This window comes from Lonchura striata, chromosome 1, assembly GCF_046129695.1.
Source record: "Lonchura striata isolate bLonStr1 chromosome 1, bLonStr1.mat, whole genome shotgun sequence".
In the NCBI taxonomy this organism is placed as follows: domain Eukaryota; kingdom Metazoa; phylum Chordata; class Aves; order Passeriformes; family Estrildidae; genus Lonchura; species Lonchura striata.
In genome coordinates, this window is record NC_134603.1 from 88,276,961 (window position 1) to 88,293,837 (window position 16,877).

The 16,877-nt window shown below is 39.1% G+C and overlaps 1 long non-coding RNA gene across 1 annotated transcript in view; it reads left to right on the forward strand.

Moving 5' to 3' along the window:
- Positions 1-4,276: 4,276 nt before the first annotated feature.
- Positions 4,277-16,877, forward strand: part of LOC116183231 (uncharacterized) — a 131,215-nt gene continuing 118,614 nt past the window's right edge. Inside the window, exons 1-2 of the long non-coding RNA XR_004147798.2 lie at positions 4,277-4,331; positions 4,718-4,812. This is a non-coding gene — a long non-coding RNA (uncharacterized LOC116183231). The remainder of the gene's footprint in view (positions 4,332-4,717; positions 4,813-16,877) is intronic.

The following is a 16,877-nucleotide window of genomic DNA, read 5'->3' on the forward strand; positions in this document are numbered from 1 at the left end:
GTCACCTATAATAGCAACAGGGATTTTGATTGTTTTCTGCCATTTGCTCTGCATATTGAAAACCCTGTAGGAACCTCTTCTGTAGAAGATGATAGGTGTCAGGCTTAAATTCAAATATACACCCATGTTGTTTTCAAAAATGCATGAGTTTAAAGGTATAAGTTTTACTGGGTATGTTACACCACGCTGAGCATTTGGCATCAAGAATGTCTAAAGAATTCATGTGAGTACTCTAAATATATTCCAAAATCTGCTGTTAAATTCATTCTTAATTAGGATCTAAGCAAAACTAGCATACTCTGGTTGCTTGGAGTTGGGACTGCAAAAGAAGTGCATGGTAGGGTCACTCTCTGGGAAGGGAATGCCTGCTTTAGTTGTCAAGATAAAGAGCTTGGAGCCTATCTTGGAACAGCAATGTTTGACAGCTTTGACTGGAATTTCCTTCTTTCATCATATGTTTCATAGAACAAACTAACTCTATATAAACTCTATACACTAATGAAATCCTGTAGGATGTCAGGTTGCAACTGTACACCATACTGAGAAAGGAAATAGCTGCATGGGAAAGCACATGATGGTAGAGTTCAGAATTTGTCCAAACAGATGCATGTGTTGGCTGCACCACTGAAGGTTTGAAAATAAATCAGTCCCAGAAATGAAGTAATGCTCTTTCACTCTTTGTTAGCAACTAGGTACTATATGAAGGGTACAGTAATGCAGTAAAAATCAACTATTCCTGTGAAAGAACTATACTGACAATCTTTCTTTCCTGAGATGAGGACAGGATCATTAGGATTTTTTTCTCCGTGGGACATGATTCTTCTCTTGCTGGTGGGAGAAAGAGGGTGAAACAGTTTGGGAAAAAAGACAACTATAAGCCTGGTGCAAATTCTGGTTTCAACCATACACGGCCCTGTGTGTTCAACATCAGTGTTTATCTAAGTATAATTATGTTCAACTATCTTGTTAAATTTTTTCTTCTTTGGTCTTTATTTTAAACTGCCACTAATTATATCTTTTGGGTTAAAACCAGTCAAACTGAGCATCTGTTATGTTTGTGAGCAGCTGGCTAATGCATCTGGGCAAAACTATCCCTGGATGTGAAGAGAGGTGGAGGATGGAATAGTTAATTGCCTGAGGATCAGCTCACTGCCACTGGGGAGGCTGGTCTGTGCCTAAAGCTGTTCTATGGTGGGTCTGGTAAGAAACCTGGTGGGCAAAAGAGGACAGTGTGAAGTGTGACTGTTATGCTGACCACCAAAGTTATTGCAGAAGTGTGTTTTAGGAGCCAATGATATGCTTTTGGGACAGTGACTGTTGTTTATATATATATATATATATATAGCCATGGTAAAGAATTTCCATTTTGTCTGGAACTCTAACAAATACTGCAAAGGCTTTATTAATGACCATGTGGGTGGAGAACTGTCAGCACCTTGATATAGAATTGCTAAGAGTCATCAGAAACAGAGTTGGGAAGAAATGGAAACTAAAAAGAAGTGACAACTGAGTTATTAGCTTCGTCCTTCTTGGGCTTGTGATAGTTTAACAATTTGGGAACCAAAACCCCAATCATTCAGCTGATAAACATTGAGTTAATTTCAACTAGTTTCTAAAAAACTGGAAAATGGCTTAGAACACTTGCTAGATTTTTACAGAATGTTTATCTTTTTGGAGGCATTGATAGGATTTATGTCAGTTTGAGAGAAAAGGGGCCCTTTGCATGGAAAAGGAAACACATCAGCCCTATAAACTCTGAAGCTCAGGTGTATCAGAATTATGTATTGATGTGTGGTAGGTCCCCACTGTTACAATATGCATTTATTGCCTGCCACCCCTGTTTCCCCTGAAGATAAGTTGGTGAAGCATGATTGAGACAGAGCTGACTTTACATCCCTGCCATATCCAAGAATATGGAACCTCTGCAGCTGATAGCACAACTGAAAAATTGGTAGCTTGAGTGCATTTATATTGCTTAGTACAGTCAACAAACAATCTACATAGATGTAAACGATGGTTTTTCATTCTGTTATTAATCTCAGAAAAAAAAAAGTACAAAAATCAGGGTTTAGATGTTTGGGGTTTTTTTCTCATAAATTGTGAAATTTGCTGCCGCAGTCTAATTTGTTCAGTAAAAAGTGTTATACTCCAACCCACAGTAAAGAAGAATCTGGAGCTTGTACGACACTCTTCAATGTGTTGGTAGGGAAAACATACATGGCAATTAAATCTAATCCAATATCACTTTTTTTTTTTTCCATTTTGTTGTTCTTTTCACTGTGATGCAGGCAAGGCATGATTTACTTTTTGGTTATTAAAAACGAGAACTTGTCCTAAGGCCTGGTGACAATTATGTCTGCATTTTTAATTTCTGTTTAGGATATATGATACTGAGTTTTTTTCATGCCTGTCCACTCTCTTGATGAGTGAAATTTTGGGAGACTTGAAGTACATGACCACTGTTTGTGCAGGTGAAGGCAAGGCTTGGTCTCGCCTGTTTTTTGTCTCTTGTTTGAGTTCTCTAGTTAGAATTGCAATGGGTTTAAATGACACTATATACCTTGGCCTTTACGGAATAAATTTCTCATACGCTTCGTGTGCACAAGCACAGAGATGATTCTTATGAGTGCCAGGCTACTATTTTGGTGACTCTTGACTTCCTCCTGGGCCCAACCCATGTTCATAATCACATTTGGTTCCTAGTAGTTTCAGGAAATTTCTGTGGAATGCTCCTGGTGACTACATCTCTTCCTTGGCACTATACAGCTCTGGAATGAAACACAACAATTATTTTATCTGAAGAGTAATATGTGCAAGTAGTATTTAATGATTGCCCTCCCTTTAGAAACTGGAACCTTTACTGAAATTCAATCTTGAATGTCAGTGTAATGGAAAATATAAAGGAAATTCTATTTCTTATGTTATATATGACCAAGATGCAGGAAATCTTACTTGCTGATTCAACCATTGATTTGCTTCTAATGCTAACCAAAAACTCAATGAATGTGGATCCATTGCTCTGCACAGAAATGGATGGAAAATAGACAGAAACCAGTAACACAGCTAGCAGAAACTCGGTGATTCTGGCATGTGATAATCTACTAAGCTTCGCTCAATTTCCTTCCAGTACAATTAATTATTTTTGTTTTTGTCATGAGAAAATCTGTTGTGATAACTTCCTTTAGCAGCTCAAAATGTAACAGCAAACTCCCTGCTGGCATGACTTCAAGAGCAGAGCTGTGCCAGCAGATAATTTGGCCTAGATTATTTTTAAGAAGGTTGTCAGTCTTGTTTTTCACTATTACATGCTTACTGTGGTAATATCAAATATTTATTCTACTGCTTACAGCTTTAACTCTAAACAGTTAGTGGAGTAATCTCTCGACCTCTGCAGTGACGAGGATGACCCCTCACACAGAGCTATTTGAAAAGGAGAATGATTCCTCTTGTGAAATTCTTTTATTTAAACTGTGTTACTAGAAAACTATGTTTTTTTCATTCAAGCGTTATCCTTTTTGCCCTTGCTGAAATACTGAAATGAAATTCTTGTATCACAAAACTGGTACTGAAACCTGTGGCTGCTCCCTTTTTTTTTTCCCCTTTCCCCCCCCACATAGTAATTCTCTCACCTGAATACATATGCACATAGGAGTATGCATGCACAAGCAGTCAAAGACCCCTCTTAGCTTCAGACGGGTGAAAGAGGAAACATTAACATTCCATTAGCTGAAGGGTTCACACGAGGGGTCTATAAAGAAATCTGGCTCGGGGTTCCAGAACATGTTGAGAGAAAGCCATAATAAAACATAGGTGCTTCTTACATCACTCACTAGCTCACTGATGTATTTGTGTCCCTGTTCCCTCCCCCCTGCCTACAGCCTCTCACATCTCTTTGGAACACAGACTCCCCTCCCCTATAGGAAGTCTCATTCATTCATGTTTTGAAGGAATTTCTTAATTCTCTTTCAGCAAGATTACCACCATCCGTGCCCCTTTTCCTTCCCTCTGCCTTTGCCAGAGAGAGAGAGAGGAGTAGGGCCTGCCCAGATGGTTGAGGACCAAAAAGAAGGAACATTTTCTCATGCTTTTAAAAAGACCACTTTCTTTCCTGCCTAATATTTAGCTCCTTCAAATGCAAATGGAGAGGTTTCGCTCCAAGGTTAGCATAACAATTATGGGAAAGCTTTAAATCTGAAGCATTTGTTTACACGATGAAAGGAGTGCACAGTCCAAAAGCTCTGAGGCCAGGGCTTTTCAGTAGCTATTTTCTGACTAAGTAGTGAACTGCAAGTCAATTTTAGACCACAAAGAAAACCAATTTATATCAGTGTGTAAGCTAATTTTGGAGGGAGTTCTACATTATAAACGATGGTGGGGATTTTTGGGTGGTTTGGGGTTTTTTTGTTTTGATTTTTTTTTTTTTTTTTTACATGACTGTTACTGCTGTTACTGAAATAAACTGCTGATTTTCCCCTCCTCCAACCTTTTGCATCTTGCTGTTTAATGAGTCCTCAGATGTTAATAACTGCTCCCCTTGCCCTCAGAAGAAGGGATCTATAGGATCTGAGCAATCAGTTTCAGAAATATCCAGGTGTGTGTCTGTCCAAAAACTTACTAATGCTCAGGAGTGAATTTCAGGTGGTCAGAATAACTCTTAAATATGTATTTTCCTATCCTACCTTATGTTTAATTTGCTTTCTTCATTGCTACTCTATAGGGCACGTTCTTAGCCAACTCTTCACTGGTAAAATGCTCTGGAGTGACAGCTCCTAGGATCGAGTGAGTCCATGGATGTTGCAAGACACTTCTATTGTGAGTGGATTTATATTTCTCCATTGCCATGCTTTTACTATGCGAAAACTCTGAAAAAAATATTAATGCTGTATAACACTACAACTGGATGCTTCCATTTCTTTCATTGATTAGAACCTTTCTCCAGAAAAACCTCTTGTCACTGTTCATGCTGACTTTCAGTAGCATCAGATTAGCTGTAAATCCTTGAGTATTTGCAGAGTTTCTTCTTTATAAGGCTGGTATAGCAGCAATGTGAGGCCCTTCACATTGCCTTGTGGCCCCCCTTTGGATGCTCCCTGGTAGCTTTATATCTTTCTTATGTTGTGGCACCCCAAACTGCCCCCAGCACTTGAGGTGAGGCCGGCCCAGCCCAGAGCAGAGCAGGACAATCCCCTCCCTTGCCCAGCTGGTCATGTTGTGCCTGATGCCCCCCAGGATATGGCTGGCCCTCCTGGCTGCCAGGGCACTGCTGGCTCAGATTCACCTTGCCATCAACCAGGACCTCATCAACTACAGTGCTGCTCTCCAGCCTCTTATTCCCTGGTCTATATACACAACCAGGACTGCCTCATCCCAGATGCAGAACCTGGCACTTGGCCTTGTTAAGCTTCATATGATTGGTGATGGTCCAGTCCTCTGATTTGTTGAGGTCTCTCTGCCAGGCTTCTCTGCCCTTGAGAGACTTGACAGCTTAACCCGAATTTGATGTTGGCAAACATACATAGCATTCCTTCGAGTCCTGTGTCCAAGTCATTAATGAAGATGTTGAAGAGAACTAGGCTGAGGATGGAGCCCTGCAAAACCCCACTAGTGACCAGTTGCCAGCCTGATGTTTCCCCATTCCCTACCACCTTCTTGGCCCAATTTATGGGCCAGTTGCTCACCCATCACCTAGCCTAGTTGCTCAACTGTATGCTGGTCATTTTGTCCAGAAGGATACTGTGAGAGACAGTATCAAAAGCTTTGCTGATTACATCATCTGGGTTTCCTTGGTCAACAAGGTGGGTTGAATGCAGTTGTTTAATGAGCAAGGTGGCTGCTTTCTCTCAAAAGAACCTTTGTACAAATGCCACAAAACCCTGCAGTGCTGTTCTTACTGCCATGAGCTATATATTGAGAAGCATACACTCTGGTTTATTCCCTCTATATTTTTAAAAGGGTAGAAAACAGAATCTTAGAAGCATAGCTGGAGGGCCCCTCAGTATCTCTCTGGTCCATCTCCCTATTATCTGGCAAGTTCACCTGTAGCAATGGCTTTCCTGACAGATGCTTGTCAAACCCATTGTTTGAAGCCATGGAATATTTATAACTGATGAATCTGGCTCCTAAATGCTCACCTGACTTGTCTGCTTCTGTGGAAATAGAAATGCTATATTAGTATGTGTCAAGGAGTGCCTTGACTCTAGAAGAGTAAAGATCTAGCTCTACAGGTAACCCAGCCATATCCCTGTTGTTTTGGCAGGAGTGGTGTGTGATACCCTTTTGATCGCTCACAAGGCACGTGTTGTGCAATATTGAGTAGGAATCTGTTGGCACTGTTTCCTTTTTTTAGTGAGTAAATTTTTTTGGTTGATCCTGTAGAGCAAAGAATGGAGCCAGCTCAGCTACTGGCTCCAACGTTTATAGCTCTGACAGGCACACATTATTTCTTGTACCTGGAAGCCCCTGAAGTTCACTCAGGCCACTGTGTGAACCGGCCATATGCGAGTGAACTAGAATTTGAAAACAGTAAATCTTTGTTAATGTAGTGCCATGCTGAAGCTTTTTTCTAAATTATTTTCTTTGAATGATTAAAGTTCACTGGAAAAAATAGATAAACTATTTTTAGAAAAGATATGTAACTCAAGTTATTTTATATGAATGCTATGTAATGCGCTGCTTATAACTTGCACTCAGAATGGATTAACAAAACAATCTGTCACACAACTAACAACAGCTAATAAGATACATGATACTGACTCATTTGTAAAAGAGTCACTGTCTTTTCCCTTGCTTTTCATTTCTTTTATTGTGTTTATTGGAAATCCAAGTTCCTAATACAGGTGAGTTAATGCATAAATCCACTATGGAAATATTTACTACTTAGGTTCCTGGTTGGGATGCTTGGGGTATATTTATGCTGTAAATGGCAAGAGAGGCTCTGCAAGTGTATTAAGGTCTTAAGCTTTCTTAAGACTGCTTATCCCACTTGTGGCTGTAGGCAAGATCCTCTTTCTTTTTAAAATGTGTTCAGAGGATCTTCTCCAAGATATGCAGATTGTAATGGCCTTATAGTAGTGTAAGTTGCCATTTTGGCAATTTCTAGTTTGAGGAGTTAGGACATAGGTATCCTACTGTAGGTTAGGAGGTTATATGAAGTATTCTAAGTTTTATTTTCAGCTTGGCAGTGACATCTTCAAAGAAACAAAACAAAAAACCCTCTCCCCCTCAAAACCAGATGTTGCTAGCCCACTGAGTGTGATTTAAAGAAATGCTTACAAAACCAGATAGCCTTCCTGTCATTATAATGCTAAAAGCCTGGATATTTTAGACCTTTCTTTGCAGTAATGGATAGGTTATACAGCTATTTTTTAACCTTTTAACCTCTTCACCTTCTGAGTTGGAACATAAAACTGCTATAAAATCTTCAGCTATGAAAGTGGCTATGCGTAAGCCCATTTCTACTGTTTTAATACGGGTTCTGTATGTTAATTCTCCAGTAATATAATCAAGAAACTGCTGGCATTCAGAACCAGCAAGTACCTAGTTCTCACTTCACCTCCTGACCATAATGAATATAAAATGCTGATAGTAATAGAGTGAAATGAAAAACTCCATCTTGGCATGCAAAAAATTTGCAATCACGTTTTGATTTTCAGAGTGCTGCTTGATTGGGGGTTAATGCGTGGGTAGACTGACCACTCTTGCAGGAGCAGTTGTTATTGTACTAACAGTGTGAAAAACAAATTTCAAATAGAAAGCCTGTTGCATGTTTCTTGTAACTCATTTTAACTATCACTCCTTTGGTGTCTCGGTAGTAATAGCTGCTCTGAACTCTTCAGGGTTTTTCCTTCTTTTTGCATCTTTCAGGAAGGAAAGTGAATTTTATGATCAATTGAAAGATCATCTTGCTTTTGTTTCCTTTATTGTCTTCAAAGAGGACATCCCTGTTTGACTTGGTTAATTTTAAAATTGATATTTTGTGCTTTTCAAAGCAAAATGAAACTGTTATCGTATTTCCAAACTACCTGAGAAATAACTTACACTCTATGCATTGTATGCAAATCCACTTCTGTTCAGGTTAGATTTATACTAGTTTCCCTGGTTTTAACATCCTAACTACCTTCTGGTATTGGTTTTGTAGTGAGACTATTGCTTGGGCTGTATTTTCTAGAACTGTCTAAATAATAGTAATGTGAACTTGTATACTGTACCATTTGCCTGAGATCAGATTATGAGCGAAATTCTAATCTTAATCTGGTTTATTAAGTAAAATTAAACAAAAGTAAATGTTCCTGACCTGCTCAGATCCTTTTCTTCTTTTCTCTTCATGCTCACTACTAGTGACCAAACAAAAGGGAAAAAAAAGGAACAGCAAGATCAGGCCCATGTTTTGGCTTCACCTAGAATTTTTTTGTCAGATTTTTGAATTTGCCAAAGAGCTGAGCTTGTTTTACTTTGAAAGCCAAGAAATCTATGTTTAAGGTTATAAGTGGTGATTCTGGTTTTAGAGCAAGCTTTTGCAATGCAAAATGATTTTAATGAGCTTAAGATAAACTGCAAATTGCAGGGTGGGGGGGAAGAAGACAAGTGTCCTACTTGTCTTGTGATAGGTGGGTTTTATCAAACTGACCTTTAAGATGTTCTTCTAATGCAGGGAAATATTTCACAAGATAACTGCTGTTGGAGACAAATCCTATCTTTAATCATGAAAAAAATGGGGCTTGATTTGTGATGAGAGAAATTAAAAGTCAGAATTTAGTTTTATATCTTTTCTAGTGTCAAAATAGTGGGAAATGGCTGTGTACTCCCCAATTAATGGATTAAAACCATATAGACCTCTCTTGGATGACACTTGCTGTAATACCAGCAAACACTGCTGGGATAAAATGATAGGCAGTGCAGGTAGCAGGTAAATACTGTTTAGGAGTCTTCAGCTGTCTGTATTGAAGACTCTCTGAAACTCCATTTGATCTGCCTGTGTTATGAAGTGTGAGGCCACATCTAGTGATGTTTGATGTTTCTTCGACTTTAATGTATTTATTGAATTATGTGGGAGTCTTTAATTATGGGCACTTGACATTTATTTTAATTTAGGACATCTAATCCTAAAATGCCATGAATCAGTGGTCTACAAGTCTTGTCTGTAGCAGCTCAGGTGCAGTCATTAAAAGCCATGTTCTGCAGTATTCCACATTTCTTGGGACAGAGGGATCAGAAGGTGCTGGATCTGAGCCCCTGAGTCGTATAACAGGTTTGTCTTATTAGAGATAGCTCAACAACTGTGTCTGGAGCCCTGTGGTTGTACCAGTCCTTCTGTCTGCTCTACTGCCTCATGGCAGAGGCCGTTCCAAGATTGTAAATAGAGGAACAGTGGTACTGACTTTTGAAGCTTGTGTGGAGTGCAGCTAGAAGTGAAATGAGGTCTTTAAGTCTTATGCCAAGAAGAGCTACAGACGGATCAGAAAACTTACTTCCATAAATTTGTCTGTTTGCGATTACAGGAAGCACTGATAGCAAATTGTCAATTTGTGGTGCATAATATATGGATATCAGCACTAAGTAGACGAGTTGATTTTGCTCAGTAGTCTTGAAGGCTTTGAGAGATGTCTGTAGCAATTTTAGTAGGTAAAAATCTGTGCTGTTCTATGGTAAAGTTTTGTTTCTTTGTGTGTTTCCAAAGTAATATGTTTTCAGAGAGCTGTGAATAGTGCCTACACAAAAAACCTTTATATTCTGCCAGTTAGTTCATGCTACAGATAATAGGAATCCCTCATCTGGTCCCACCTTTTCCCACACACAGAATAGTTGCCCATTTCCCCCAAATCCTAGTGCTGATATGCAACTTTTCAAATACCAAAATAAATTCCATGAGTAGCAAAGTGAATTCCATTTAGGAAAGAATTGGATGACAAATTCTGTTAAAAGCTTTTAAAGGATATGGTAAATATCCTTTAGCTCACAGACCACCAGCTGATGTTAATGTGTTAGAAGAAGAAGAAAAAAACCAAAATGTAGAATGTGTTAGAGGAGGAACATCTACCACTGAAGAGGATTTCTCTTCACTTATAGTAGATTTTATCACTGATCTGGTCAAATCTGTGGCAATGTGGGACTTGTAATATTTGGCACTAACAATATATGTCCACTATTAAAGTATGGAAATGAGATAACAAGCATCATTTTTGGTGCAGCAAATACACCCCTTGCTTCAGAGTTTCCTGTTTTATAGTAGATTATAACAAACCCAAATCAAACACGCTAAAGCCTCTGAAACTGCCAGCTTGCTGACCAGAGTCTAAGACTGTAAATCTGTTGTACAAGTGCTTCTGCACTGGGTCCCTTGTTGTAGGATTTTAGGTGGGTGACTACTGTCATCTGTAACTCTGTTCATTCAGTCAGAGGTGCACTGCTGTCATTCAAATTATATTTTATTTTGGCCAATTATTGACAAAAAATTGCTTCTCATCCTGGATGATGTGTAGATCGGCCAAAGAAAAATACTGTGTAAAGATCAAATATTTCTTTTTCCATATGCAGATCTCTTATTGCTAAAATCCAGGAAGGAAGGATTAGGGGCCGTATCAGTGGTGCTGGTGAATGAGAGGCAGGACGTGACCCAGCGGTGTGCACTCCCAGGCCAGAAAGCCAAAAGTGTCCTGGGCTGTATCCAAAGCAGTGTGGTCAGCAGGGTGAGGGAGGGGATTCTGCCCCTCTGCTCTGGTGAGACCCCATCTGCAGGGCTGCACCCAGCTCTAGAGTTCTAGCACAGGAAGGTCCCTGACCTTTTGGAGTGAGTCCAGAGGAGGCCAACAAGACAAATAGAGGGATGAAATACCTCTTCTATGAGAAAAGGCTGAGAGAATTCAGTTTCTTCAGCCCAGAGAAGAGAAGGCTTTGGAATAACCAAATTGTGGCCTTCCAGTACCTGGAAGGAGCCTACAAGAAAGAGGAAAGGGATTTTATACAAGAACATGTAGTGGCAGGACAAGGAGGAATGGATGCAAACTGGAAGAGAGTAGGTCTTAGGCAGAAATTCTTTACTGTGAGGGTGGTGAGGCACTGGAACATGTTGCCCAGAGAAGCTGTGGATGTCCCATCCTTGGAAGTGTTCAGGGCCAGGCTGCATGGAGCTTTCAACAACCTGATCTAGTGGAAGGTGTTCATGTCCCCAGCAGGGAGGTTATAAATAGATGATCTTTAAGGTGCCTTCCAAACCAAGCCATTCTGTGATTCTAAGAAGATAATCTACTGTGGCATGGCTTTTTACAGATTTAAATCCTTGCTTTAAACAAGGATAAACATAGTCAACTTGACAATATGCCTGTGGAGACCCAGATCAATCTGCTGCTTTGACTCAAGTTATGAGAGTCTGAGGACTGGCTTCGTGTATTTGCCTGAAGTGAGGCAGTGCAAGAATTCAGCCTTCATACTGAAATGTCCTAACAAATGGTCTCCCATCAATGTTGCTGAATCAACTTATACTCCAGAGTAATCAACATCAGCTAGTTGATGAGTGAGCTGTTATAGCCAAATGAAAAGTTTATGTGCTCCCAAATATTTTTTCATAACTCTGGAAAATGGACAATAATCTAGCCTAAGGACTTCTGTACACAAAATACAGGTGTTAACATCAGGGAATTGGACAGTGCAATTGGTAGACTATCCATGTGTTGAACTCTGCTCTTAGAGAATTTCAGCTTTTAATCCTGAGTCTGAATTTACCTGTGAGATTTGTTTTATCTTCCAAAAAAAGAGTTCTGGGTGAGTGAATCTTTGTAACAAGTTTTTAATATTTTATTACCACACACTATCATTTATTATGACTGACTTGAAGTTTGTAGAGTGTGATGATAGAGCTAAATTGGCATCTGCTCAGAGTGATTGTATAATAGATCAGGGAAGAGTAAGTGAAGTAGAGCTAACTTAAAAGGTTAACTTTGCATACCAAGCAAGCTATCCAGGATCACTTTCTTTGCATGACTTCTTCATTTTCTCAGATAACCATTCATCAAACACTGGGCTGTATTGTTAATCCTCTTCTCTAATATTAAGGTTTTTTTTATTCTAAGCATGACTGTTTCTTTTCAATGCATTGCAACTTCATTTCCCCTTTGCAGCACCTTATAGTCTCGGGAATTTCAGTATTGTTGTCTCTTACGTCTAGAGGTGAAAGTCAAGAACTCCAGGGACTTGATGACTGCAGTACCATCAGAGGAGAAATTCACCTTCAAGGCTAAGGTTTCAAACAGGATAGTGTGATGAGATTTATCTTGGTGCTCTTTGTGCAATTTAGCAATACACTAAGCATTATCTAGTCTGGTGGGAGAAGTGATTTTCAGTATCTTGGAATATGGTGTTATTTCTTATTTTAATGTTGTGTGAAGATTCTCAAACATGTATGTAGAAAGAAGCCTTTTTGATAAAGTTACATATTTTTGTGCTGCAGTAAAGGACAAGAAAAGAAAGTAAAGCAAACCCAGCATTTGTGTAACGTGGATTCCCACGGTGTTATTCAAAGCAGTGTAAGGATCTTCCCCTGCTCTCATTTGCTACTGTCATTGTTTTTTAAAGGTGAATCTGGCAGGTTGTCTGCATTCTGAGAGAGTGAGCCCCTGGGGACAAGTGGCTTGTTTTGAGTGTGGAACTCCATGAAAGAACGAATTCCTTTCATAGCACATCTTGCCTACAACTTACTTCTCTAAATAGCGACTTGTATATTAAAAATAAACACAAATTAAAAAACCACACCAAAACAAAACCAGAAAACCACAAAAATTCTGCTACAGCAGAAATGAAGGTGGGAAATTTCTTTCTTGGATCCATTGTGGAGAGATATTTTGATGTCTACCTCGTGGCTTTATCCTCTTTTCTCCCCCTGCCCCCCGCCACTGTTTTTGAAAGCAACCTTTTACTTTCGGCTTGCCTAGCAGCATCTGATTCTTGGCCTTTCCCACTGAATTGGGACTTTGGTTTTACCCTGTCAGCAGGTAAATGGCCTTAAACCCTTCATGGTTTTGTCAGGGTAAAGTGGAGCTGAAAAGCATTACATATGTTCCAAGTTGAGAGGCAGCTCTTTTGCCATGTTCAAGTGGGTCTTTACCATCCCCCACTTCTCCTTCTATTAAAGGGCTCAGTCACAATAAAGCTTTAATCAGCTTCATTGATTTAAAGCTAATTTGCACTTGGCTTCAAGGCTAAGGTCTGTAGCACAAGCTGAAGACCTTTAAATCAGAAGCTGGAATGAAAAGCCTTAGGTATATCATATTGTCTGCTGTGCAAAAGAATAGCAGCTCCTGAAAACTGCAAATTAACTATAAGAAAAAAGCACAAAGCAGTGTTTTCTTGTGTGTTAATGTAACCTCAGCTTGCTGAGTTACACAGGCTTTCCTATCAACATTTCTGCTTCATCATGTAAATTAATAGAGTCAGCTGAATATGCTTTAGCTCTGTGATATCTTCAGCACTCAGATTCTGGTTGGTTTTGGTTGGATTTAACCTAATTGCCAAACTGATTCCCATAAGTAATAACTTAACATTTATTTGTCCCAAAGGGAGAAAAAAAGTCTTGTCTGTATTATGCAATTAAGAAGGTGATGAAATATTCAGTGTATGCCTCCACTCCAACTTAAATTCTTTTGTTAACTTTATCAGATAAACCATAAAATATTAACCAGCCTACTGTCTGAGCATATGTGAGCTGTATGCTGTTTATCAGACACTTTAAGGTGCTTATGATTTTTAACATTGACTGTATGGAAGAGACTGCATTATCCTCATTTTCAGAATCAGTGCTCATTATAAGGTTTGGTATACCAGCATGTGTGCTTCCAATTTCTTTAAAGCATGATTACAATACACAGGAAAGCATCACCGCTACAAGCCTTTATTAACATTTAAACAAGTCAGAAATAATCTCTTTCCTTAATTTGTCCTTTCACATTGTTTTCCGATCATGCTGAGCTATAGTTTACAGTGCTGCTTCATGGAATTTTGTAGGTAGTTGCAAGTCTGGGACAGTCTAAGTTATATATGGATGTTGCATGCATCTAGTTTATGTAGAAGGAGATAGGTGCAAACTCCTCCACTAGATTAATGCATGACTATGTAAAGCCTTGTTTGGTAATAACCTTAGATTTTGCATCTAGATGTCAACTTTTTGTAAGTTTGATGTATAATCAAAACTGTAAGGAGAGTATACTTTGCATTGTGGCTGCTTGCAGTTGCTGTATTTTGTTATATCCATTAGGGAGATCATGATTTTCTGAAAAGTTCTGTCCTCTTCCGTGTGCATGGCTTTGAAACAATTTATGAGCTCACTGCAGTGATAGAATTCCAGTGCATCCATTAAAAAAGTGACTCTACTTTCTTGTCAGGTCTGTGAAGTGGCCTGAATCATGACAATAAAGTCAAAACAGTAACTTCTCCATAGAAATTCATACCTTAAAAAAAAAAAACAAAAAAACCCTAAACTTGTAAGTTTTGCAGTCAGAATCTGTGTGTTGTTATTGAGAAAATGGCAAATAAGCTGCACTTAAAGTTTGATGGGCATGGATGCACTAAGAAGAGAGAAAAACGGAACGCGCGGAACGCTGCGGGAGTGTTTCACACTGGCTGCTCACATATCTGTGGCAGGGAGGTGCAGCATTCCTCACCTGCCCTACACATTTATGCCTGGCTGATGGAGCCACACAGAGGCCTCACTGGCTTTTCCTGGCTTGGCACACCAAGCTCTGCATGTCAGCTTATATGACTCTAAGTGATCTTGCCTTGTCCCATCCTTTTCTTCCCTGTTCTCCTGCACTGGGTTATGTGACACACAAGGGCTGCAGCCAGGCAGAGTCTGCTTTTCATCAGGGCTGCCTGCATGTGCAGAGTGCTGTTGGGAGGCTGGTGCTCCCTGGTACAGGCTCTGGCTCTCCCTGGAAGCCCTGTGCCAGACACAGCTGCATCCACCTGATTCCGAGCACGGCATTGTGCTGCCAGCCCAGAAGCTGGGGGAGATAGAACAGTGAGGTGTGTGATGACACAATAGGAGCTTCATCTGTAAGGAGTGAAACCGGAGACTACTGCATCTAGAATATGTGATGTTGTGGGTATTTAAAAAGCTTTACATTGCCAGAAATTTGAGACAAATATTGCATGGGGAATAGCAGGGGTCTGAGTTAGAAGCCTTTATTTCCAGGTAGTTGGTAATAGACACTCCATCCCAGATTACATTTGTTTAAGATATTAATACCTGCTAGATTTGGTGAGATATTATGGAGCTTTGTCTGAAAGTGAAGGACATTTTATATGCCCTTCTTTTTGACAGCCTGGCACATATGACCTTTTGCCCCCACATTGATTAAGAAAATTTTTTATCATACAGAAATGACTGTTCTCACAAACTATGCATTGCTGTGTGAACAGGCTTATTGGATAGCTTTTTCATAATGAAAATTTTGCAGTGTGTGTGAGGGGAAGGATTTGAACTGTCAAAATGTCTCACAATGATATTTTCATACTTTAAATCTCCAGCTTTACTTATAGAAACATTATCTCAGCAGAGGTTGAAAGAGAGTTAAAACAGGAAAACAAAAATAAAATTTTTGGTTATTGTGATTTTTCTTCAGGCCTTTGACTATTTTTTTTTAAATTTTGGCTTTTATTTGAAGTCAGCACCATTTGTTAATTATTGAATTTTCTTAGTACAGGTTTATATTTTTGTGACTCACTTGCTAGATATATAATACAGGTCAAAGTTAGAATTATGAAAAGACATATACTGAAAATGTTTGGAACTTATTTGTTTTCTTTTTTGAGCAAATTGGAAAGTTATGCAATACAACAAAAAATAATAATAAGGAATAAACTACAATGAGACAAGACTGCCTCAGAAGAGTAAAACAGGCACCAAAATAGTCAAACACTTTGAATGGGCTTTGTGTAAGTATCCCAAGTATCTGTCTCTGAAGTCCTGATTCAGATATCCTGGTTAAGATACTTGTGGGTGGGGTGTTTTTTTGGGGGGTGTTTTTTTGTTTATCTGTTTTTGTTTTTTGTTTTGTGTTGTTTTGGGTTTTTTTTCCTGTCTTTTCGTGGTCTAGCTGATATCTGAGGGGAAGCTCTAAACTCATTAAAAAAAAAACCAAAAAACCAAGAAGCTTCAGAGCCAGTTTCTCCATTTGCAATATAACTAATATGATATAGACTATCTAAGTGATATAGACTTAACAAACTTTGTCTTGATTATTGTAAGGCAACTACAGTGCAAACAGCAGTTTAAAATCCATTCAGTTCTCTAACATGGTCTACTGCCAATATGTTACCAGAAAACTCTTTCTGCTTTTGGACTTAATGCTGCAAACAAGTGAATATTTAATTAGCCTCAATGCCTCTTCTAGTGTATCCTCTGAGAGCAGGGTAACTTATATATGATAAGTGGCTGATGTTAAAGTTTATATTTGCTAGGCTTCTCTGGAAATCTGCTGTAAAATTACATTTGGTACAAAATCAGTGATTTACCTCTTTCATGAAATGCCCCAAACACTTTCTGATGTTTTATAAAAATAAATGAGGAGGAGGAGGAATAAGGAGTCTCAGATTTATTTAGGCTGGGGATACTGTTGATTCAGTTTGGTTCAGAAATGTGTATCTATCCCTTCATGTGTGAGAACTTTGCCTCAGCAAAAGTATGTAAGGACATCGCAACATAAAAGCTGAGAGAGAGGGGCAGACTAACAGACTTCTCAATTTGGTACTAAAGTTCTTAAGGTTTGTGATTTCAACTTTTGGTTATGTTTGGCTACCACTGCCTATGAAGTTGTAGAGAAGACTACAGAACATGATGCATTCCATGCTCTATGGAAGAAGGAGGCTAACATTGTTTGGAAAGATCTCTT